The 25,225-nt window shown below is 49.1% G+C and overlaps 1 protein-coding gene and 1 non-coding gene across 3 annotated transcripts in view; one reads left to right on the top strand and one right to left on the bottom strand.

Annotated features, from left to right (window-relative positions):
* CACNA2D2 (calcium voltage-gated channel auxiliary subunit alpha2delta 2) overlaps positions 1 to 25,225 on the bottom strand; it is a 598,846-nt gene that overhangs the window by 262,443 nt on the left and 311,178 nt on the right. The gene's annotated exons all lie outside the window — the stretch shown is intronic.
* Positions 14,225 to 14,328, top strand: LOC141991765 (U6 spliceosomal RNA). The gene has a single exon (XR_012640454.1). It is a non-coding gene; the product is annotated as a U6 spliceosomal RNA (small nuclear RNA).

Raw genomic sequence — 25,225 nt, 5'->3', positions numbered from 1 at the left:
TGGCCCTACTTGATGATCACTTTAGATAAGCTGTTACCAGCAGGAGAGTGGGGTGGGAGGAAGTTTTGTTTCATGGTCTGTGTGTGTATATAATGTCTTCTGCAGTTTCCACGATATGCTATGCATCCGATGAAGTGAGCTGTAGCTCACGAAAGCTCATGCTCAAATAAACTGGTTAGTCTCTAAGGTGCCACAAGTACTCCTTTTCTTTTTTCTTTTTTCAAGCAGATTAAGGAGATGTAACCCACCTGCTTTAAAAAAAAAAAAAGAAAAGAAAAGAAACTCAGCCAGTGAGTTTCTGCCACGCACCAGATCCTGATTCACCAATGTAACAAGCTGCAAATGTCACGTTGTCAATGCAAACCCACGCTGATCATGATAATATGCTGATGTGATAATTTTGATACCTTCCCATTAGGAATTCCTCTGACTCTCCTGTAAGCTAATGTGTAACGCAGAACAATTCAGCCACTGGTAATTCAGCCACTGGAAGATAGGAAAAATGTGCCAATCTTATCTCTACAAGCAAACAAAGAGGTGAGGAAGGGAAGGAGAATTCTCTTGCTCATCCCATGCTTCCTCCTCTCTGTCCATTTCTCTTGCTGGGTAACGCTACATCTTTCCAGCCTCAGATAGGCCATGGGAGGTAAACGGCCCTGGTGGTAGTCGCGGGAGGCATTCTGCCGGCGGCGTACTGAAGCCTTGTGAGCAGCAGGCTTGGAAAGGGTGCAGGTGCCCTTTCCCATAACTGGCCTCCAAGCACTAGTGGATATGGAACAGGCACGGGCCTAACCATGCCCTTGGATGTATGGAGACAGAGCCACAATGCATGTTAGCATCAGCTTGCCCACCTGTGTGCATGGACTACACGCACGGATGCCCTGTCCGAAGACAGGCGCCGGCTGCCTCCACATGAGCCAGCAAGGTAGGTAAGGGTCTCCTTGTGCCCTCCCCCACTTTGCATAACTATAGCCATGATTTGACTATGTGTCTGTGTAAGCCTGCAGGACAACAGGGACACAGCTAATCTGTTAGCTAACAGGATGACTGATGTGACAGTGAGGTACCAGACAACAGGGACCCAAGGGCAGCAGGTGGAGCAGAACGTCATGGCCTGGCAGCATCACACAGGCTAGGGCAGTCTTCTCCAGGCTTTAAAAAGCTGTCCTCCCCACCCCCTTCCCAGCATTAAGATGAACGCAATCATGACTCCCCTACACCCGGCCCCATGTCAGGACTTGTCCATTCCATGCTCACTCCAGCTGGGCCTTTGTGTCCCCAGGGGACATGTCCCACACTCGGGGGAATGCTGGGCTGGCTAGTGAAACTCAGCACTAATAATGTACACAGGAAGTCACAGGAAACACAGGAATTCCCTGGATGAGACTGAGACCCATCCAGCCCAGTATCCAGTCTTACACAGTGGCTGATTTCGGCTTCAGAGGAAGAAACAAGACCCCTGCAGTAGGCAGTTGTGGGATAATCTGCCTCCGCGGAGCTCCCGTCCTAACCCCCTACCAGTGACGGCCCCTTTTATAGCTTTCCAAAACACTTCTCTTTTAGCATTAACTACCCTAACTCTGGCTGTTCTTGTTATCCTTCTCAAGCCAATATGCAGTAAAACACAGCAGTATCTAGTTCAAGACACCTCCTTGCACTGCTGGCACAGAGTTCCTGGAATTAATTCCTGAAGCTGGGAGTTTTGCCCTTGACTTCAGTGGGACGAGGATTTCACCCATTGTTTCAAACGCCAGTTAAGGTGACAGGAGCGGACAGACCACAGGGCACTGGTCTGGGGCTCTGGACACCTGGATTCTATTTCTGGCTCTGCCACTGGCCTGCTGGGTGACCTTGGGCAAACCTCGTCCGCTTCTCTGTGCCTCAGTTTCCCCAGATGTAAAACGGGAACAATGATGCTGCCCTAGTTTGTAAAGTGCTTTGAGATCTAGGGATGAGAAGCGCTAGAGAAGAGCAAGGAATTGTTAACAGCATTTACAATGCCCAGGCATTTAAAAGCAAGGCAACGAACAGCTATCATCATCATAAATCTTACATTATTCACATAAGAAACTTACTTTATTATTGTCAAACATAAAGGAATGCATATTTCATCACAATACAACCCTCTCAGCTATAGACTTGTACCCTGTTTCTCTTGTATTGTTTCATTTTTATCTTGTTTTCGGGATCCAAACATTTTCTTTCAAGGGATACCATTAAAGGGGAAAGATCAGTTAATAGAGTTATCAACTGACAGTTGAATTTTGGGGGATAATGGGGGAACAGAATTCGATACAGGAAATTTTAACAGGAAAAGTGTGTAATATCTAATTCTGTTTGAGGACTTGCATGTGGGGCTGATAAATGTGCATCATTAATGTGTGTGTGTATCCAATCGCAGGACTGTGGCCATAGTTTCTGTGTTTCATTTTCCAGATGGTTTTGTGCCATGTTTATATGCTGAGATTGCTGATGGAAGAAGAACTGCTGATGAAAGAAAAGTATTTATTCTGAATTACAGTTAAAGCTGCAGTGCTGAAATATGCCACTCTTTAGACTTGATAAGAATACTGGGTTTGTTTATAATGGTGACCAGCGTAAGATTATGGATATCCCAAACTATTTAATGTGTTTTTAAAGTACCTAGATTCTGCAAACAATACAACAGACAACTACCTCAGCTGGTTGAATAGCTTCCAACAGAAATTATCGATTTGACAACATTTTGTAAAAAAAAAAAAAAAAAACTATATAAAGCATTTCGGTACAAGAACCCATTCAATTCTTTTGTTTCAAAATTACTTTTTGTTTCAAAATGTATTTTGTATTATATTACCATGAGGGTTTAATAACAATTTTCAAATAATAAATAAAAAATAGTTGACAAATCTGACCTTAATTTCGTTGAGTCTCAGTTCCCCATCTGTAAAATGGGGATAATATCACAAGAGTGTTGTGAAGATTGATTAATTAATGTTTGTGAGAGCCTCAGATACAATATTGATGAGTGCCACAGAAAAACCCTCAAGGAAATTAACAATTCTATCTCCAGGGCAAGGTTTGAATAGCATTCAGTAAAATAGGGCCTAGGACCACACACTGAATGAGGAGAAAACAAAATATTACATAGCTGGTCATTAACTGAGCACCATCTATCTTGTGCACAAAATGAACCAGGGGTCCTGTGAAAAAAACAGTATGGGATCATGTAATTACAGACTGTATCATAATGTATATGCACAAGAGGGCTGGAATTCAGGTTGCACAGGCACCTTAATTCTGGAATTTCCTGACATTTGGGTACTTGACTTTGCAACTTTAATAATGTTCTTTTAACATAGCTTTTGTGTGAAATACATACATATACAAATAAAGTCTGATTCTTGGAAAACGTGAGACCTGATTTTAAGAGATGCTGCACCCACAACTCCTCCTGGTGGCTGGGGAGCACCCGCAGGACCACTGAAACCCAGCCCTTGGCTCTGACATGTTGTCTGCTAATCAGATCCATCTTGGCCACACAATATTGTCTCCAATATATAGGCAATCAATCCTGGTTGGGTAAAGGTGATGGGAAATTATTTAGAAGTTAAAAAGCAAATTAGATCCTGATTAATGTTGTAGCATTAGAGACAATTCTAAAGAAAACAAAACAGTTACTTATTGGCACACTTGAGAAATAGCCCAATAGACTCTTGTTTATAGTCCCTGAAGTGTGCAGTGAATTGATTGGCACTCTCACTTTGAGAGACAGACTGTGATCCATTACTTTACCTCCTCTCTATCCACATGTCTGTTACGGCCAGAAACAAATAGACAGGACAGCTAGCAGGAGTGACACAGGCCTGGGCTCCTCAGTGATAAGTAGCCCTCTCTTTAGTAGTCAGATATAAATTGTAATGAAGGTGGATAAAGTGGACCAGTTGGTTCATCTGATCTGAAAGGAATTCAAAAAATGAAGAGGAAAAAAGTCTCTTCTGTGATCACTACAAAGCAGGATGTTTATGCAGTCTGTACTGGGACTTGCTACCTAAGCACTTCTAAATTCTTATTATCTGTATCACAATAGGGGCTCCATCAGAGAGCCAGGGTGCTTGGTGCTGCACATAGAATAAGAAGGTTATCCTTCCTCCAGGGAGTTCACAATCTACACGGCAGGATGCAGCAAGGGCAAGAGACAGACATATGGGCAGAGGGGGTGGGAGGATGACGTAGCCATCCTAGGATGCATCGATATCCGCTTGCAATATCGTCAGTCTTAAGCGGAATCAAAACTCACAATTCCAGTCTTCAAAAATAAATCAGACTGGCTTAAAAATCACAAGATTTTTAAAGAATGATAAATGTAGGTTATTTTTCTTTGCCCTCTTGTTTTTGATCTTTTCTTTTCAAGCTTATCTCCAAAACTAAGGGCTAGAAGTTTATTAAAAACCACCACCACCGCCATCTTAAAATCAGATTTAATCACAGGACTCCAGATGCTGGGACTTTAAGAACAACAACAAATATTGTGAGACATACAAAATCACAAAAGTTGGCAACACTGACTTGGCGGCTGCTGCAGCTTTCTGTGGTGGGAAGTTCCACAGGCTCAGCAAGCACAGGTAAAAAACCCCCAGTATTTCCCTCAACCCATTTCAGATATGTTTCCTTTTAACTGTGTCAGCCACTGTCTTGTTCTCGTGCTAAGAGACTAAATCAGAGAGCCCTAGTGACCGTCTCTGGACCACTCATTATTTTATATGCCTCTGTCCCACCCCCTCCTTCCCTTTTTACCATTTCCTCTCGAAGGCTCCGACTCAGCAAACCACTTAAGCACATTCTTACGTCCCAGTGATGTCACAGTGCTTTAGACTGAGCACATTCTGAAATGATTTGCTGAACAGGGGCCTAAACTATTTGTGTTTTCTCCCCATATTAAAGACTTTCTGTGCCCCAGCCATTTAAATCAGTGTAATAGGGTTCTTTCGTGTGTGTGTGTGTGATTTCATGTAATTAAAGACTGTGTCATAAGGCATATGCACAAAGGGACTGAATTCAGGTGGCACAGGGCCACCTTAATTCTGGTATTACCGAAATTTTGAGCTCTTGACTTTGCAACTTTTATAATGTTCTTTCAGTGGAGTTTTGTGTAGGTACTATGTACAGCAGTTGCCACTGAAAATCATGGTTGCTAGTCTGAAGCTCCTACGGTGCAATCTTTTCTCTGAATAGGGGAAGATACCATGGACTCTGCAGGTACCAGAAACAGTGGGCGTTTAGTTTTTAATGGTGGCCAGTATATTATATACATTTCTAATTTAATGATGGGAGGTGCAGGTGGTGAGCCTTGTACAATTCAGGTCAGCATTCGAGATCTCTATGAATAGCTGTAGTCTCACTAGCTAGGATAATATCATAAGGGGAACTAGCTTCAGGACATAAGACCAGGGTGAGTATGAAATTCCCCACCTTGGGCATGCTAGTGCATAACTGTGTAGTATGGGGCAGTCTATACCTTCCTCAGAGACATCTGGTATTGGCTCCAGGCTGAGACAAGCTGCCGGACTAGAGGGAGTGCTGATGTGCTCCATAATGGCAACTCCTATGTTCCTACACAGAGCGTGTTTAAACCCTGATGTTGAGGAATGGACACAGTGCTCATGAAGTGCAAGGCTGGTAGAACTGGCTTGAGCCAGAATCAGCTGAAGGAAACCTTGGTGCAAGCTTTCCCCTGCAGCTCGGCCAATGCACCTCATTCCCAATCTGCAAACTTCCACTACTCCGGCCCTGCGCATTCTCAGCAGCTCAACCCCACCTGCAACACCCAGCGACACCTTTGCTACCACAGCACTGCTAATCCATCCACCTCAGTCCTGACCTTCAGCTCCCCCTGCTATCCCAGGCCCAGATTCCCTATACGGCTCTGCTAGTGTCTCTCAGTCTTGACCTGCAGCCCCCCCTTTCCCTCCCCCAGCTATGCCTGCCTGTGATGGGGCGCACTCGCCTTGCACTGGAAGGGAAGGGGTTAATGCCTCATTGGGGGCTGAGGAAGCCACGCCCCTTTCACCCTACTGGGCATGCTCCAGGTGTACCAGTATAAAAGAGAGCAGCCCAGCTCAGTCAGGGAGGGATGCTGGCAGGGAAGGACGTGTGCCAGGAGCTCCTGCTGAGGACAGGTTCCAGCCTGTGCCAGAGGGGAGCAGAGACGTGGATCACAGTGTCGGACCCCAGTAGCCCATGGAGCCTCAGGGAGCAGCTGGTGCTGGGGAACTAAGAGATCCCAATGGCTCCTGGACTACAATGCCTGAGACTGTGGTAGGAAGTGACCGGGGGTGGTGTCGGAGTGGTATCTCCCGCCGAGGTAAGCTCAGCATGTTTCGGTGGGACTCCCCACTGAGCTGGTAGCTGGTCGTTCCACCGTTAGTAGGGCCCTGGGTCAGCGACCCCTGTGAACTCTTGCCATTGGGCCACGCCGTCCTGACAGTAGGGATGTGTTTCTTGGACTGTGGCCGCTAGGCCTTACTGCCCTGAACGAGCGGGGTGTTTGCATAGACTCTGGCCATTGAGCTGCACTGCCCTGGTAGTAGGGATGTGTTTCATGGACTCTGGCCGTGAGGCCATATTACCTCCAGAAGGGGGAAGACTGGAGTAGTTGACACTGCCCTCCGGCTGAAGAGGACAGCGCGGTCCAGAGAGCGATGTGGGTCCCGGTAGTGGAGACAATGCAGCCGAGCAGACAACGGGCAAGACACCACCTGCAGAGGGCGCCCCACAGCTGAATGAGCTAATTCCCGGAGCAGCCAGCAGGAGGCGCCACGGTGGTAAGCACAAACCGTTACACGTGGTGGAGAATACGGGCACGACCCCAGACCTGAGGAGAGGCCTGAACTAAGGAAGCGAAAGGCGGTGTAAATACCCCTGCGCGATTAACCTCCCACGTTAGCGAATCACGGATCGTCGATGCTAGTACGGAGTCGGACAAAGTTTTGAAATGGCTCCTAGAAAGCCACCAGCAGAAGGCAGCACAGCAACAACAACATTACGCGCAGCTGCTGCAACAGGTGACGAGTCACCCACAGGAGATGATGCGGGAGTGGGCTGCAAAACAGCAAGCACAACAGGAGAGTCTTGTTCGGCAGCAGCAGGCCCAACAGGAAAGGCTTGTTCAACAAATGGCAGCCCTGCTGCAGCCAGGCAAGCCCCTGGCCAACCCCCCAACAGACCCTGACCCAGACGCCTTACTGCCTGGGCTCCCTGTAAGGCTCACGAAGATGGGGCCTGGGGATGGTCCTGAGGCCTTCCTCGTCACATTTGAGTGGTGGCCACCGTTGCACGATGGCTGGCAGGACACTGGGCTACGCTGCGAGCCCCTTATTTAACAGGGCCAGCCTAGGCAGCCTACCATAACCTGGACTCCCAATACGCCCTGGACTACAAAACAGTCAAGGCGGCCATACTAGACCAGACCGGCATCAGTCCAGAGACGTATCGGCAGCACTTTTGTCAGGGACGGTATCTGACGGGGGCCAGGCCATGGGCGGTGGCTCAACATCTCCGGGACTACGCTTGGCGATGGCTAGAGCCCACCAAGCAGTCTGGGGCACAGGTGGCAGAGACGGTCATCCTGGAACAGGATCCGTGACAGTGGGATACGTTACTCCCAGCCTTGTTGTTTGCTACGGGAGGTATGCCAAGCCTCCACAGGGTTTTCTCCATTTGAACTCTTATATGGAAGACAACCCCAAGGTATCCTCGACCTCCTGAAGGAGGGCTGGGAAGAAGAAGAGACCCAGGGAAAGGGGGTCGTCCATCATGTCCTACAGTTTCAGGAGAGATTGCAGAAATTGGGAACCTTTGCTAAAGAGAACCTGGAGCAGGCACAGCAGAGTCAGGCCCAACATTACAACAAGGGAGCCAGGTTGCGGAGCTTTGAACCTGGACACCGGGTCTTGATCCTGTTGCCCTCATCTGAGTCCAAATTTTTGGCTCAGTGGCAAGGCCCTTTTGAAGTAACCTGGCGGATCGGCCTGGTTGATTATGAGGTTAAGCTGCCTGGCCGGCAGCACGAAACATGCACATACCATGTAAATTTATTGAAGGCCTGGTGCAGTAGGGAGACGTTACTGATTACTCCCTACCCTCCTGAACCAGAGCTGGGACCCCTGGCAGATGAGTCTTTGAATATGGGACAGTAACCATAGAAGCAGACCTTAATCTGAACCAGAAGGAACTACTCCAAAGACTATTGCGGTCTTACCCAAAGCTCTTGTCAGCACGGCCCAGGCCACTGGCCATCCTGCTGATGGCCCCCATGAACACTGGCCATTGGGCCACACCACCCTGACAGTACGGGTGTGTTTTATGGACTGTGGCTGTTAAGCCGTGCTGCCCTCAATGAGCAGGGCGTTTGCATAGACTTTGGCCATTGGGCTGTACTGCCCTGGTAGTAGGGGTGTGTTTCATGGACTCTGGTCGCCAGGTCACACTACCCCTGGAAGGGGGAAGGATTCAAGTAGTGGGCACTGCCAGAGGGCAGTGTCTTGAAGAGACATCGCGGTCCAAAGAGCGATGCATGTCCCAGTGGTGGAGACAATACAGCCGAGCAGACAACGGGCAAGACACCACCTGCAGAGGGTGCCCTACAGCTGAATGAGCTAATTTCCGGAGCAACCAGCAGGAGGCGCCACGGTGGTGAGCACAACCCGTTACACTGCCCTGATACTATTGTGAGCAGAGTCTGCCAAAAATGGTGTACTGGTGGTGGGTTATTCTTTTCATCTGTCCCAATGGGGACAAGGATAAACCAATCACACTCATTTTTACTTGCAACTGAAATCCAGGATTTGAATTCAAGTTGCCAGAGTCTGGGAGAGTGGCCAGCTCATCCGCGGTGCCACCTCGCTCCCTCTTAACTCTCTTCTCTGAAGAGCAGATGAATGGTGAGGAGAACAGGATTCCCATGGCGCTATATGCAGCTATTCAGGACATCCACACCAATACCAAATGAGTTCATCATGAATAATATTATCATGATCAATACAGCTACAAGATTATTGGTAATCCTTAACGATTAGACCATTATTTTTAAAGTGTTACCGATCAATCAGTCCATCTCAAGGGGCGCCCCATGCACAGACTGCAAGACACCTGGGAGGCAAGCGGTGAGCTAGAGAGAACAGGGAACGAGGCTGGTGCTGCTGACAGCCATGCAGAGAGAGATCTAGCGCTGGGCGGATGACACGGGTGAGGGGGACGGGGCAGGAAGGGGAGAGGGGTTGCCAGTGCCACAGAGCTGATCTGCAGAGAGAGCAGACACAGTTTATGGAGAGCGACACGTAGCACCCTCCAAGACTGGAGGTGGAGAAGGGTCATCAGTAGGCATACACACATATGCGGCTGCGTAGAGCACCCCAAAATTTCAGGCACCACCCTCGTTGGCTGCGGCGTGGAAACCTCTCCTCTCCGGCCCCTCCCCCGCGCTGGGCCAGCAGGCTTCTCCCCGACCCAACACACTGGCCCCACCCCTCCACCCACTCACTCCTCAGCTGGGCAGCTGAGGGCTCCAGCTGGGGGTGGGGCCTCAAGGAGCCAGGAATGAAAGTTTGCATGTGAGTGAGCAGGAGGAGCCGGGGCCAGGCAGGGGGACCAGACAAGGCTGGAAACAGAGCAGGGGTAGATACCTGGACGTAGGGAAGAGAGCGGGGAACCGAGCTCGGGGGGTAGAGCTGGGCACAGGACTTCAGGGTCAGGGGGGCGGAGGAGGAACCAGGCTGGGGATGGCTCTGGGGGCTGGGCCAGACAGGGGGGCAGGCAAGGCTGGGAACAGAGTGTGTGTGTGTGGGGGGGATACCTGGAGGCTGGGAGCTGAACTTGGGGGTGTGTAGAGCTGTTCATGGAACTTCGCGGGGGGGCGGGGGAGGAGGAGGAACCGGGCTGGGTATTGCTGGGGGCAGTCGGGCTGGGAAGGGAAAAGAGCTGGGGGGAGGGGTTCTTTGTCTGGCTCAGTGAGAAAGCAACGGATGCGCTAGGGCCTCCTGGGGAGCAGGCTGGTGGCCCCAGGGGAGAGCAGCTGTTCCGAGCAGCCCCCCACTGTACCTGCACCTTTCCCCCTCTTTGCCCACATGCCCTGCCCACCAGCAACTCCCTGCAATCTCTCTCCAACTGTCCTTTTCACTCCGCCTCCCTCTTCTCTGAAGTTTAAGCCCAGATGCAGATGATCCCCAGGCTGGGAGGAGGGAGAGGCACACACACACACCCAGGCTGGGGAGGAAGGAAAGTTAAGGGAAAATAAAAGAAGGTGGTGTTTGCTTTTCCTGCCCATTCACAATATTCCAGTGTCAACAGGAGGAAACTGACACTAAAACAATGGGAGGAGGGGGATGTACCTAGAGCAGAAAAGCAGCAATCAGGGCTGCAGAATGCAAGGGAGGGGGCAACCTCTTAGCTGGCGAGGAAGATGGACTCGCACTGGACACGGCTGGAGTAGCTGAAAACTTTTATTTAGGGAAAAGGGACATGATTTTTTTCTTGTGGATCCAAGTATCTCCAGGGCTGTCTTTCAAGCTGGTAGCATTTTGAAGGAGGGAGAGTTCTAAACTGTGCGGAGTTGGTGGGATTTTAAAGGTCCCTTTAAGAATGCAGCATCTTCTTCCTCACCCATGGGAAAGACCTTTTAAAAATGGCCTTAAATAATCGAAAACAAGAGCCACTGTTCAAATGACACTTGGCTGGTTATGGCTCCAGCCCCACTGTTGAAGCATTGTTGAAACTGCGCTCTGAGTTATACCCAGTACAATCCCACTGAGCCGTGTGTGGCAACGAGGTGTATAAATCAGGGCAGAAAAAAAGGCTGGTGCCTGAATATAATTCCTTTTCTTATTAAACTGCACACGCCAAGCATCTCTTTACTTTTCAGGATTAGAGGGAAATGCTCTATTTTTAGGGAGAATGAAACACCATTTGGGAGTTGATGGCCCACAGCAGTGGCAGGCAAGGCCCTGGATGAGGGCTGGACTCAGCCACTGGTATCAGCTATTTTTTTTTTTTTTTTTTTTGTCATTCAAACAGATTTTGGGTCATGGCTGACATCCCAGCCATCATGTAATACACTTCCCTGTGGCCTTTTGACATGCACACAGAGGTATCTCACTGCCAAGTTCCTACCCTAGGAAGGGGCGGGGAGAGAGGAGGCTGCAGGGTGATTTCCCACCTCCATGAAGCCAGTGGCCTATGCTTGCCACAGCCATGCTGGAGCCTCCACATTTATTTATTGACAAAATTTGCAGAATTTTAAAATACTGTGCACAGAATTTAATTTTTTGGTGCTGAATTCCCTCAGGAATATGGGGTGCCAGGCAGTTGGGGGAGGCTTGAGATGGGTGCTGGGCAGTGGGGAGTGGTCTGTGGGTGGGAGATCCCTGGCTATAGGGATCTGTGGTGGAGATCTCTCAGTGAGGGGCCAGTGGGTATGGGGATTGCTGGGCATCAGGGGGTGGGTGATACTGGGCAGTGGGGCGGTATAGCAGGGCACGCTGGCAGTGCAGGGCTGGGTTTGGGGGCACAGGTGGGAGGGAAGTGCAGGGGTTAGGGGTGAAGGTGGCACAATTAAACAGTTTTTAATAAAGTGCATGTGGCGAGTTATCAAATCACGTAAGCTTATGTTTGTGTTGCTAAGAGCAAGTCAGGCATAGGGGCACCAGTTTAATAATACTGCATACGGCCCCATAAATCCTAAGGACGGCCCTCAGCACAGGGTAGAAAGGAACAAGAGCAGGGAGAATTAAAAAAGAAACCGCAGAACTCAGGGACACAGGACCCCAGAGACTGCACCCGCCAGAGCCCAATCCAGGTGGCACAGAAATCCAGTTCAGGTTTCCTCCACACAATGGCTATAGTTGGAGCCCATCAAGGGTACTCTAGGAATCCAGTTCCAGTCTCCCCCACGGTGGCACTCTACCCAGAGCCCATATAAGAAAGACAGAAATCCAGGTTAGGTTTTTCCCTTGCCTGGGACAGCACCCAGAGTCCATTCCAGGAGGCACAGTAATTCAGGCCAGATTCCTCTACTCCTGGGGGGCTGCACACAGGTTGCACTCCAGATACATCATGAAAATACACCCTAACACCTCTTGCTTTCCGGTGTAAACAGAGCCAGCCTGTGCCAGAAAGAGGCAAACACACAGACAAAAGGTTGAGGCTAATACGAACATCTCTGGATTGCTCTGGGACATACCTAACAAACAGCACAGTCAAATGACACATGTATAAAGCACCTGTCATTCAGCTGTATCCCCAGAGGCTTGACAAAATATAAGCCCAGGAAGGAAGAGAATTTCCTTCCTTGCCCCGGGAGCAAGGATGCCCTGGGAAATGTTCAACTTTGGGGGTATGAATATCTTGGCCACTGTTGTTCACCCAAGTAAATGGCTTGATTTGCTTGTATGTATAGTATGGAGGCAAACACTAACCCAAGCCAGATGTGGCTATTCCCTTCGCAAAGTGTTTCCTCACTACAATGAACACATGCAGCCAAAGCCCATACACTTGGATTTTCAGAGGTGCCCAAATCCCATTCACACATCATAGGAGTTAGGCACTGTCAGAAGACCCACGGGAAGAGCTGCCCTGGGGAAGCCATCTGCAGCATACACAAGCTTCATTGCTCCTGCAAAACCCAGGGACTCTGCTACATATTCCTGTGCACTGTCTCCTGGCACTTACCTACTTACATATACACAGCCACTTAATTCCCTTAGGCCCCTTTGAAAATCTCACCATTGTCTACAGAGAGGTTCATGCCCTCCACATACAGACCAGAGGAGATCACAGCTAATGGGACAGACAAATGGAACTGCCCTCCAAAAATGAATCAAAATTCCCTTAGAAATAGCACTTGGTGCACAGGAAACGCCTGGTTCCTAGTAGAGCTGAGGGTGTAGAATTGCACGGGATGCTCACTTCCTTCCTCACATCAGTAAGAGCCTTTGAAGAGACAGCCAAGACTGAGTTGCCCACTGTCCTCCCAGTGGCCAGCCCCAAGCACTGCCCCAAGTCGTGGTAGGTGCTTCCATTAGCACCACCATGATGCCCTGGTAGGTCCGGCACACCTAGAGAGCAAAACTGTCATTTGCAATGATCAAATATCAATGAAAAGAATATTAGAGGCTTTAAAAATGGGAACGTGCTGGCATGAAATATCTCCCAATTCACCCAAATGAAAGGGCTCAATTTTCAGCATGCTAATGTGCGTTGCCTTCCCTGACCTCTGTGCTGGAAGGAGCAGAATTAATTTTTTTCCAAGAGAGTCGCTAAAGGACTAAGTATCGGAGATTTAGAAACTAAAAATCTTGAATTTAAATGAGTCCTGCAGGTCATAAAAGGTCAATAATAGACTTGGGATTTACTGGTCTTTCCAATTCCCCATGGCTGCAGGTAGCTGGATGCTAAAGAATTGATGGGTTAGATTTGGGAGGGTGGAGGGGCTGCATAGTTATTTACTGCATCCTGCCTTCTTTTTTATTCTGCACACTTCTCCTCTCATCACCTGGGTGAATCCAGCCTGAGCTCTCTATTCAGAGACAGAGCTCCAAGTCAGGCCAGGATTAGGGCATATCAGGAAAAGCAGTGACTCAGAACTTGCAGACAGTAACAAATGGAAGCCGCTAAGTTTCTAGAATTGCAGAGAAACTCTACTGGAGCTGAGCAGACTCTCTCGTTGGAAGGCCCAGAAAGGAAAGGAGGGTAAATAAAACTAGTCCGAGACCAAACAGGGAAAAGCATTTTAGGGTTGACAGTTGGATCACTGAGGTGAGGCAAGATGGCAGCCCCTCGCCCCACGAGGCCAGTGCTATACTAGTGTTTGCTTGGAGCAAACGCATGCTCGGATTCTAATGCAGCTGACCCAAGATGAGAATCCAAGCCAGCTGCAGAGCCCCAGTTGCCCTCTTCCTCTTCTCACCCTGTGATGATGCATCTGTCTTGCTTAGGAATTACTCCTGACAGAATTCTGCGCCCTTGTGGGGGCGCAGAATTCATAAGGTCCGCATATTTCTATGCCCCCCACGCAGAAAAATGCAAAAGAAATCTGTGGGGGGTACGGGACGCCTCTTCCCTGGCAGCCCAGGCACAGTGCATCTGTTCCAACGTGCCTGGAACAGTTTCAGAGAGGCAAATCACTGTTGGGGAGGGGTCTGGGCCTGCGGGAGAGAGGTTGATCACCATCAGGGGGTAGGGTTGAGCGTGCGTGCCTGCCTGCCAACAACTACTAAAATTGGAACTATATAGAGAAGATTAGCATGGCCCCTGCGCAAGGATGACACACATATTCGTGAAGCGTTCCATAAAAAACCAAACAAAAAAACCCAAACAAACCAAAAAAAAAAAAAAACAACTGAGAGAGACTCTGTCCCTCTCACTTGCTACTGTGGCTCTCCGGGGGTAGAGTAGTAGGTCTTTTTATTATGCAGGAGGCAGGCTCTGTCCTTGAGGCAGAAATGTAGCAGCCTGCCTGCATTGTAATATTGTTAATATTCCTATTGTTAGTTAACTGTTCCCATTCTCAGTCAATTCCTCCAGCAACATAAAACCTGTAAAAGTTTTTAGGCTCCTACATTGCCAGAGTGATGTAAAGCCTTATAAATGACAGTAAGGGAATCAGCTAGGAAGAGCTATGTGCTCTCTCACTTTTTTCCTGTGCCAAAGTGGCACAATGGGGTTAGAGTACAGCTCAGGATTTATTTTACTTACCCATTTTAAAAAAAAGACTTTGAGCGCAAATAAAACATTTACCAAGCAGTCAATAAAATGTCAGGACAATCAGAAGCAAGCACTTCCCAAAGTACCCAGCCAGGCCCAGGACAATGATTAGCAAAACTGTATAGTCATTGTAGTTTAAATAAATTACCAAAACAATTGAAACAGGTGTATATATTATATTACATTATTTTGACACACAAAATATGCAAAATTTTGAATTTTTGGCGCAGAATCCCCCCAGGAGTAAGGAATGCAGCCCTTACCCCAGGCCAGGCGGCGAGAGCACCAAAGGAATCACAACGTCCACATGTAATGCACAAATTTTGTTGCACAAGAGCTGCAAGCAAGACACCACCGCTTCTGTGCTGAGGCTTATTGTCACACTGAGCTGATGGGTCTCTTGCCCCAACCCAGCTCCTGTTGCAGTCAAGGCTAAAACTTCTCTGTGTAAGCTGTGTCAGCCCCTCAATCAGCCAGTGGTTCATTCCTATCTGAAGGAAAGAGGGGAGGTTCATTCCCACTTGCTCTCTCTGTAGGGGGAACTCACAAGTTCTAGGTGGAAATGTTTTAATGAGTTGCTTTCTTTCTCGCCTCATGTCCACAGGACAGCAGTGTCACTTCTCTATGTCTCTGCTGCCTTCTCTCTCCCTGCCACGCGCTGGCAGTGAAAATTAAGAGGCTGGGCAAGACAGCATTTCCTTGTGGGCCCAGACATCGTATGGTCTCAATCAGAAACACAGTTGTCAATTCACAGGGCAGCCAGGTGCTATCTCGGGCCCCAGTCCAGCCCTCGCCAGCAAAGGACTTCAGCACATGCTTAAGACTCAATGGAATTTAAGTGTGTCTTTAAGTGCTTTGCTGATCGTAAGTACTAGCTGAACTGGAGCCCTGGTGAGAGTTACAAGCAAGAGGGCTTTAAAACGGGGAAAGGGCAGTGCACAGAGATGTGCAAAAACTCTCCTGCTCTGCCTGGATTAACCCCGGTGACTTTCATATGCTCAGAGAGCAGGGCTGGCTCCTCTGCAACTTGTCCTGTGAGACAAGCAACCAAAGCACATATACAGCGCTTTGACTCTCACCGCTCCCCCACCCCAGTGTTCCGTGCTTTAGGAATGGGCTCCACACACACCTTCTTCCGCAGGCATGTCCCACTCTAACTGGGGCACGGCCCCCCTATCAATTCACCTCCCTCACAGTCGACCGGGAGGTCTCCTAGTCACGCAGTGACAAGACCCAGCCCTGCTTTGCCTTGCTGAGTTCCCAACCTGAGGACAGAGGATTGGGGTTTATAACCCATGATTCTCGGCCTGCTAGGAGTATATGCAGCCTCACTGAAAAGGGATGCCACAGGAGAGCCTTTGTAGTCCAGGAGCCATGGGGCAGGGATAAGCTGGCTTCAGGACTCTGACAATGAAGGTTACTGCTGAATATTTAAACAGCGACCTCCTTCCAATGGTTCACCCATGCACTGGGCATCAGGGGCAGCTCCAGTTCTCCCCAACAGCCTCCTGCTTCCATTGAGGGCGTCATTTCCAAAGCACTGCTTGGTAGGGCCTGATCCTGAGCAAAGCCTTGAAGCCAACAGGAGCTGTGGCCCTTTAGTCCCAGTGCTGAGCATTTGGCAGGATTGGGTCCTTGGGCAGCTTTCAGGATGCTGTGCAAAGCAGAAGAGGTGGTGGCCCTTTCCCTGCCTCCTCTCCCAATGACTCTGCATGGACAAGAACCTTCCTTCCAGCTCCAGAAGGCTCTGGCTTCCCGCAGAGCCTACCAAAGTTACTGTGATGGAGAGAGACTAAAGATAGGTCTACACTGCATTCGGGAGAAGTGACTGCAACACGGACCATGGCCGCTTGAATATGTAACCAAGGGCCCCGGGCAGCAAGCCTGCGGAGTCACTGCTCTTGTTATCCGAGCGAGCTTTGGTCTAGTTCTACGTACATGCATTGCAATTACACCTCCCAACCACAGCGTTGACAGATCCTAAGCTGCTCTCAGTTTCCTGCTGTCACAGGAGCATGGGGAAGCATACTGTGCCTATGTGTGTCAGGCTGTGCGCCGCCAGGCCCAACCCTGCCAGATAACTTTACCACAAAAGAGACCAACGTGAAGACAACCAGCTCTGGGATGGGACAAATTCACCCCCGGTGGAATCCCCCTGGCCGAAGCTACACACCACTGCCTCCAGGACCTCTGAGCAACCAATGCCAACTCATTTAAACACTGGCTCTCCTATTAAAATCGAGACAGTTGATTGTTACAATCCCAATTCCCTCCCATTACCGCACTGGAAACTTACGGCACCAGGAACTGCTAAGAAGTTGGAATTAAGGCTGACCCAGAAGACAGAGACATTTGCATCATCGTCAGCGGAAGCCATTAGGGATGGCTGTGCCTTGACAAGTTCAGCCTGGGTGACTTAGCTAATGGCAGCAATCTGCCCGCGAATTGATGAGGCTTGGGTTTAGCTCTGCTGCAGCAGCACCGTAACTAACTTCACTGGGCTGGCGCGAGGGAGGCAGGAGTGAAGGGAGATCCGGGCTGGGATGGCATTATTTCTTGCCAACCTGCTGATGCATACCCAAGAGCTGCCTTTACATACCAATTGCTGCTGCTCTCACTTTAGAGCCTCTCATTATCTTTGAAAAAAACATTCTTCTCCGTTCATTTCACTACAGATCGGAGGCCCCTATGCCTCCTTCACACCCTCTTCCCCCATGCACCTACTGCCTGAGATCTCTCCTAGGTTCTTTCCCCTACCCTTTAATGTTACCTTATTTCCTTCCCAGTCATCTCCCCCAACTCAATTTACTTCCCCTCTTTTCCTTTTCTCCTCCCTTCTTCATATGCTGCTTTCTCCCCAGGGCCCCATCCCCATCCCATCCACTCTCTCTTCTCCAAGACCATTGTGCGGTGACCTTCAAAACTGGCTCAAAGCTTTCCCAAGTTCCCCTTTACTGCCCACAGGTGGCTGATGAGAATGAGGCAGACCAGATGTGCTCTCAGATGTTCGTAAGTTTCACTGGGAAGGCTGCTGAGCAGACAGCACTAAGAGACTTCAGATGCAGCCTTGCGTCTCTATCCAGGTCCTCTGGGGATCTCCCCATGGTCCTCCAGCAGAAGGAGAGAAGTGAGGATTGTGTCCAGTTCTAGTGAGCACAATTCAAGAAGGATGTTGATAAACTGGAGCAGGTTCAGAGAAGAGCCATGAAAATGATTAAAGAATTAGGAAATCTGCCTTATAATGATAGACTCAAGGAGCTCAATCTAATTAGCTTAACCAAAGGTAGGTTAAGGGGTGACTTGATTTCAGTCTGTACATATCTGCCTGGGGAACAAATATTTAATAATGGGGTCTTCAATTTAGCAGAGAAAGGTATAACATGATCCATTAGCTGGAAGATGAAGCTAGACAAATTCAAACTGGAAATAAGGTGTACATTTTTGACACGGAGAGTAATTAACCACTGGAACAACTTTCCAAGGACTGTGGTAGATTCTTTATCCCTGACAATTTTAAAATGCAGGTTGGATGTTTTTCTAAAAGCTCTGCTCCAGGAATGATTTGAGGGCAGTTCTCTAGCCTATGCTATACAGGAGGTCAGACTATCTGATCACAACGGTCCCTTTGGCCTTGGGATCTATGAGGGCCTGAGATTTCAAATGGAAAAAGTCAGCAGAAAAAAACTATTAAAATTCCTTTTGAGGAAGCTGTTGTAAAGTGCAACCACTTTTCTTTCTTTCTTTGCCTCACAGGTCACCTTTAGCTGTATCCCCTGGAGGGAGAGGAATTCTTCTGGGTGGTGCAAGGGTAGTGTCTAACTGAAACGAAATTTAGACTGATACATTTCCTAACTGAGTGAGATGCAGCCGCCTGTGGAATCATCTCTTGGGGGGTAGCGGCCCATGCCCCATCACTTGTTCATTTGAAACTGGAGAATAGACTACAGGGTACAGTCCTGTACTAAGTACGGAGTCGAATAGTTACCCTTGTAAGGGTATGCCTACACTGGAGCGGGGCTGTTATTCCCAGCACAAAGAGACATACCCCCGCACGGCTCTGATCAAACCGGTGCACTAAAAATAGAGTGTAGCCACAGCGGCAAGAGTGGCTAGCTGCCCAAGTACGTATCTAGGGTTTCAGATGGGATCAGCCGGTACTGCTGCTTTGGCTGCTGTGACTACACTGCTATTTTTACCACGTTAGCTTGATCAGAGCTAGCATGGGCATTGTCCCCTCGGGCTGGAATTTACATCTCTAGCTCCAGTGTAGACGTACCCTATGATCATACGCTAACCCCTTTTATAAAGTGGCGGCGCTGAAATACTTTCAGAAAGGGGCTTTGAAGTGACACACCCATCTGCCTCCCATCTCTTAGGGCCTGTCTACACTTAACATGCTACAGCTGCAGTGCTTCAGTATAGACGCTACCTATGCTGACAAGAGGGGTTCTCCCATCAGTGTAGGTAATCCACCTCCCCTAGAGATGGTAGCTAGTTGACGGAAGAATTCTTCTGTCAACCTAGTACCGTCTGCATTGGCACTTAAGTCAGCTTTACAACACCGCTCAGGAGTGTGGATTTTTCACACCCCCTGACCTACGTAGTTAAACTGACCTAATTTTCTCGTGTAGACCAGGCCTCGCTGCTTCCAGCCTGTGGGTTTGTTTGCCTGTTCTCCTTTTTCATCCCAATCATTTCATCCTGGCGTTTGTCATACTGGCTGCAGGAGAACAGGGGGGAAAAAAGCGCCCAACCCCAAACAAACAGTAATGATACTGTAAGTACAAGACCATAAAAAAATTATCAACCAGCGACAAGAGAAGACAACCCCTTATATACACACAGGGAATATAAATCTTTAGTAAACACTGTAAAGCAGCCAAGCATCTCAGCCTGTAATAATCTCTGAGACAGTTGATCCCAGGGCTCTTATTACCCCAGCAGCCTGCATCTGAAATCCACTAGAAGCAGGCTTAGCCACCACTGAGTATTGATTAAGAAGGCAGCTTCACAAAATGCTGTGGCATTTTTCTTTCAAAGCACTAACTTGTTTGTCAATAACGCTCTCTTTGGCACAGCGAGGGTTGAGCAGGAAGGGATGTGGGGAAGGGGGATCTTTTCTTCTCTTCACATGTAGTCAATGTCTTGTCTTTTTCTCTGTTTTCCCCAATGGGGAGGGGGAAGCAGTGTTTTGCTTATGTTCTCCTGCCGATCAGAGAACAAAGGAAACCATGTTCCCACCGGTAAAGAGCAACGGGTGGAAATTGCAGATTTCCAAAGACTCATCAAACCACCTGGATGGACAGTAACAGTTGTTAATGTGCACCTGCATCAATAGTGGCAGTGTACTGTGCCAACCAGATGTGGACCACACCCCTGATACGCCGGCAGCAGGAGGGGCAGTGATTAGTCAGAATGTAAACGCCCCCATACATACCTGGTGCAGTGCAGAGCAGGGTATGGAACTGGGGTGAACTGAGGGCCCCTCGTGTCTCAACATTAAGGGAAAGTTCAGTACACTTAAGGCTTACAAGGCATTCATTGCCTAGAATTGACCACAGATCAAATCCCTCCACCCTCCCAGGGGGTAGCCTGGTCAGGATTCGACCTGTGAGTTGCCAGCTCACTGTGCAGAGGAAGCAGGGGTCAGCGCAAAAGGGGACAAAGGGTAATTCTGCAACCTAGCTAGTTTGAAACAGAGCTAGTATGAATGGGATTAGATGATGGAGTTGCCTGGGATAGCCAGAGCCTGGACTCCAGGACCCAGGAGGTCCCTTCTGTCCTATGTACCTATTACAGCCCAATACATCACTGAAGTTGGACAGTCCTCTTTGATCCCAGAGGGACATCCCAGAGGGCTTGTACCAGGCTGCTGCATGGCCAGTACACCACATTAGCACCTCTCTGAAGCTGCTATCTAATTCTCCAGAACATTGACTTTCACTGAAAAACGACACCAAGTTTCCAGCTGTAACAGCTGCAAAGAAACCGCCACAAAAAGGACCCAAGTGTAACAGATGCAAAGAGATCAGAGTCTGCACAGACCTTGCAGCAATGGTTCACAGAGATGTGCGCTGCCTTATCTATCTTGGCGCGGCATTAACGCAGCTGCCCAGTGATGACCACCGGAATGTCAATGGAGAGGGAGGACCACAGATCTGCACAAGCCACGTCTTCTTTGGGAGCCATGAGTGGGTGGTGTTTGGGAGACGCCCCCCTTATTTTTCTCCCCCCAGTCAAGGAGCAGAGCCTGGAGGGCATGTTCCCATTCCAGTGAGGGGCCCAGTGGAGCAGCACAATCGTATTTGGAATCTACTGTGTGCAGCATCTCAGTCTGGTGGCAAATGCAGATGGCGTTTATTTTGTGGGTGGAGCACCGCCCGAGGTCCCCTGACCCCAGCCCCTGGCTGTCCACCTGCGCTCCTTTGAATGGAATGATGCTTTTAGCAGGTGAGAGAACAGCAACGGGCAAGGGAATGCCCCAGGAAGAGTGTAACGAAATCGCTCCAGCTAAGAGCGAACAAAAGGGACTGGCAGAGGTCTGAAGGGATCTCACTTGGCCCGTCCCACCACACCTCCTGGAGGATTTTGTCACCTCAAGGATTTAGGATTTTGTTCCCATGTCCGATCTTCGCCCCATCCACCCGAATCCTTGGCCTCTACAGATCCTTGCTACCATTGGAAAGCTATAAACAGGGGCACTCAGGAGGAAAAACAGGGTCCCAGCTTCCAGATCCACAGCACTATGAGAGCTGTGTAGCAGCACAGAGCAAGTAATACTGACTGCTCTACTGAAATCAGAGTGCCTGTGTGAGCCAGTCGTGTTTGGCACATATGGGGACGCGTGGGACTCTGTGGCTGGCCTGGATATCGGCATGTTTGAACACAGATGAAAGGGACAGACTTTTCTTCTGCTCTAAAATCCCTTTCATGCCTCCAGAATGGACCTTACATCATGCAAAATGGAAAAATACCCAAGGTCAAAAGGACAGCGCTGGCTGCCTGCATTTCCAGGGAATCTGAGGCTTGTCTGGGTTTCTCTTTAACTCCGTCTCCCCCCAGAAAGTTTGGAAATCTGTATTTTCTCTTCTCTCGATTTTGCCCTTCACCAAGGCAGAATTCTGCTCCCGAGTGACACCGCAGGGCTCAATTCCAATCATCCAGCCTCCCTTGATAAGGGAAGTTCTGCACTTGTGGGGAGGAGCATGGACAGTGTCGCTCTGAGATCACCACCTGCCCCATATCATCCCATCCCCTTGGAATCTGTGCTCTATGACACTCTGCTGTCCGGGCTGCTGACAGCACCCACGAGGGCAATGATTTCAGTGAATTGCCACCTTTCAAAGCTGCCTGGGGGGATACAAATGTTCCCATGCAGCATTGATGTGCACAGGATTCCACCCTCCTCCCAACTGGGCATCTAGGGAGAAGTTTAGTTGTCCCTAAGCAGGACAGACTTTGTGGCAGGGCACAGCTGGGGAAGCCCCAATCAGCTCCTGCCACTCCAGCCCCAATCAGGGGAAATGGATTGGGGCTGGGTAAATAGCCTAGGTTTGCCTAATCACTGACTGCACCTGCCAGCCTCATTAGACAGGAGCTATAAGGCTGCGAAGAAGTGAGTGGGGAGGGGAAGACCAGAAGGGAAGGGAGAGGTAGGAGCCTGCTACTCTGTTGTTGACCAGGCCTGTGTTAGGCCAAGCCATTGTAAATAAACTGTATATAGTAGGAAACTGGTGGTGGGAAATGGACACCAATAAAGAGCACGGGAGTTGCACCAGCTTGGAGTGTCCCTGAGTCTGTGAGGAACAGGGCCAAGGAGCTGGATATGCAGGGGCGTGACGGGCACCCCGTTACAGACTTGTAGAAACTGAGGCCTGCAAAAGCTTGGGGTGGATTTCATCCTACTTCACTTTTGTTACTTCACTGCTGAGTCAGCAGGGGGAGCTCACAACATTGCATTTTGCTGTTCCACGCTGCTTTCCCTATCACTTCTGCTGCCCATCCACCAGTGCACCTGGGCGCAAAATTTGACACTCATTTGTCCAGAAAGGGCCAGCAACATGCTGCCCTATAGAACACAGATGTGATACGGAAAAAGGGACAAGACCAATATAAGGGGCTTTCAATTGAACTGGCTCAAAACCAGCACAAGAGGAGAATGAACCTGGCAAATCTCCCCAGCATTTACAGTTTCCACTGGGCTACCCTGCTTCCCCCTCTCCTAGTAAAGGTCAAAATGCTTCCTTTCTGCTCTGAGCAGCACAGTGCTGGGACCAATCTTTAATGCTACCCCAAAACTGGAGACACATGGGGGTAGGAAGGCCTGTCCTCAACCCAGCACACCATGGTTCCTTGAGATGTAGAGAACTGCTGAGTACAGTGGCTAACCCTCCCACCTGGCACTGGGAGCACTGACTCCCTGCTTTGAATTGTTCCTGCATGGATTCTCTTGGGGAACCCTGCAGAAGACATGGCACAATCCTGGTTTTCATCTAGTGAAGGAGAAAGTACGGAAGACAGAGACTGAAGGCTGAAACACAGATTCCCACCCCATGGCTTGCAACCATCCTGCCCCCTTCCCACAGTGCTAAATGGGGAAGGAGAAAGATCCCTAATGGGTCCGAGCATGGAAAAGGTTAAAAACCACTAGTTTGCAAGACAGAAGAATAGGAACTGTTGGCAGGAAGTATCTCCAGAAGCAGCGATGTCTGCATTCTTTCATTTGACCACTTGACTATCGACTAGTAAGACTCATTTTGCAGAAGTTGGAGGAAGTAGCTCTGTCTACATCCCCGATCTCCCGGAGTTCTGCAGGCTAGGATAAGGGCGTTTTGGCACACCATGGGCGAGCTCAGATGTGTGGGTGAAACACGAGCACCTCCGCACCCCTTTAGTCTTTAACACAGGGCTTATGTAGTGCAGATGGCCTCATGAGATGAGTAGTCAGATAGATTTCCCTCCAGAATAGTCATATCAATACAAATCTTCTGGTGTGGATGCAGTTCAGAGATTCCAAGGCCAGAAGGGATTAACTAGTCTGACCTCCTGTATAACATAAAACAGAGAACATCCCCAAACAATCCCTTACACCAGTGTATAGGTGCCTTCCCAGAACAGCTTATTCCCTTTCCTATATGGTGAAAAGCTGTACTGGTCTAAACCATCCTTATCCCACTGTAATTACAGCCACACTCAGGGGATAGCACCACATTAGATCACAACTTCTGTGTGTAGACAAGCCCTTCGGAGGGAAATACACAACCTTGTTCATTTCATTACAAAATAAAATGCTCCCCCAGCCATGCCCATTGCATTAGTATCTGAGCACCTTTCCCATTACTGGAGTGAAGACAAAATGCTGTCCTCCCACCCCACTTTGCTGGGCTCAAAGAGAACAAAAACAAGCCACCGTACCAACTGAAGAGGGATGGCTTTGAGATTTGCGCATGGCAGGCAACAGAGAAGAGAGGGGGACGAGGTTCTGGTGGATGACTGGGCTCCCAGATGCTACAGCAATACAAATAATGAATAATCATCATTCCCCCACCCTGCCCCACCACTGAGGTCTGCCCACTATCCCTACAGGTTTGCAAACACTTCCTCTATCACTGTCTAGCACCCTGTGCCTGGAGGTAGGCTGGGGGGCTGGTACATAAAGGGCAAATCCAGGGCAGAAGGGAAAGCCAGTTTGGTTTATTCGTCAGCTGTGTGGTAGATTTTCCCCACAGACATATTGGAGCAGATTTTTCAGAGAGGTTTAGCCTAGCGGAGTTACACTGCTGTCATGGGAGTCCCACGAGTAATATCTGCCGTACGGCGTTGGAAAACGGAGGGTTGAGACACTAGAGGACATTCTCCATCTGAGTGGAACAGGATGATGCGGGCATCTGACCAACTCCTTACAAACAGCCTGTGGGTTTAGTGCTGGACGAAACCAGCCAAAAGCCACTGCGCCTCTGAGAAGGAATAACGCTCGGGAAAACACCCCTGGACACCTAACTGGCCGCTTAGTGTTTTAAAATTTGGAATTAGTTTAATACTTATAAAGAAAGGACCTAACAAGCGCTGGTTTCACTTAGGCATAAAGCAGGCAGGCACAGTGGACATTACTGCCTAATCCTGACCTGCAGCCCCCGCTATTCCAGCCTTGCACTCCCAACCCCTCTCACTCCTGACCTGCAGCCCACCTTGCTACCCCAGTCCTGCCCCAGATCTGCTGTTGTCCCTCACTCTCCACCTACCACATCATCACAAGATTGTTCGTTTCATTTAAGAAACTGTTTCTGTTCCAGAAATGCAATTTGCTCTTGCTTTCCAGGACCAATATATCTTCTTTTTGCCAAGAAGCAGCTCACGGCTGTTTTTTCTAAGGGACATTTAGACTCTTTGTATGAACTGGTTACATTTTGCCAGGTTTACACCAATGTCCCGATATCAGCCACAAAAAGGGGCATCCCGGCAGGAATTCCAGGCATGAAAGTCAAGGTAT

Source organism: Natator depressus, chromosome 7 (genome assembly GCF_965152275.1).
Source record: "Natator depressus isolate rNatDep1 chromosome 7, rNatDep2.hap1, whole genome shotgun sequence".
In the NCBI taxonomy this organism is placed as follows: Eukaryota; Metazoa; Chordata; order Testudines; family Cheloniidae; genus Natator; species Natator depressus.
Note: the sequence above shows the minus strand (reverse complement) of the source record. Positions and strands in the feature narration are given on the sequence as shown.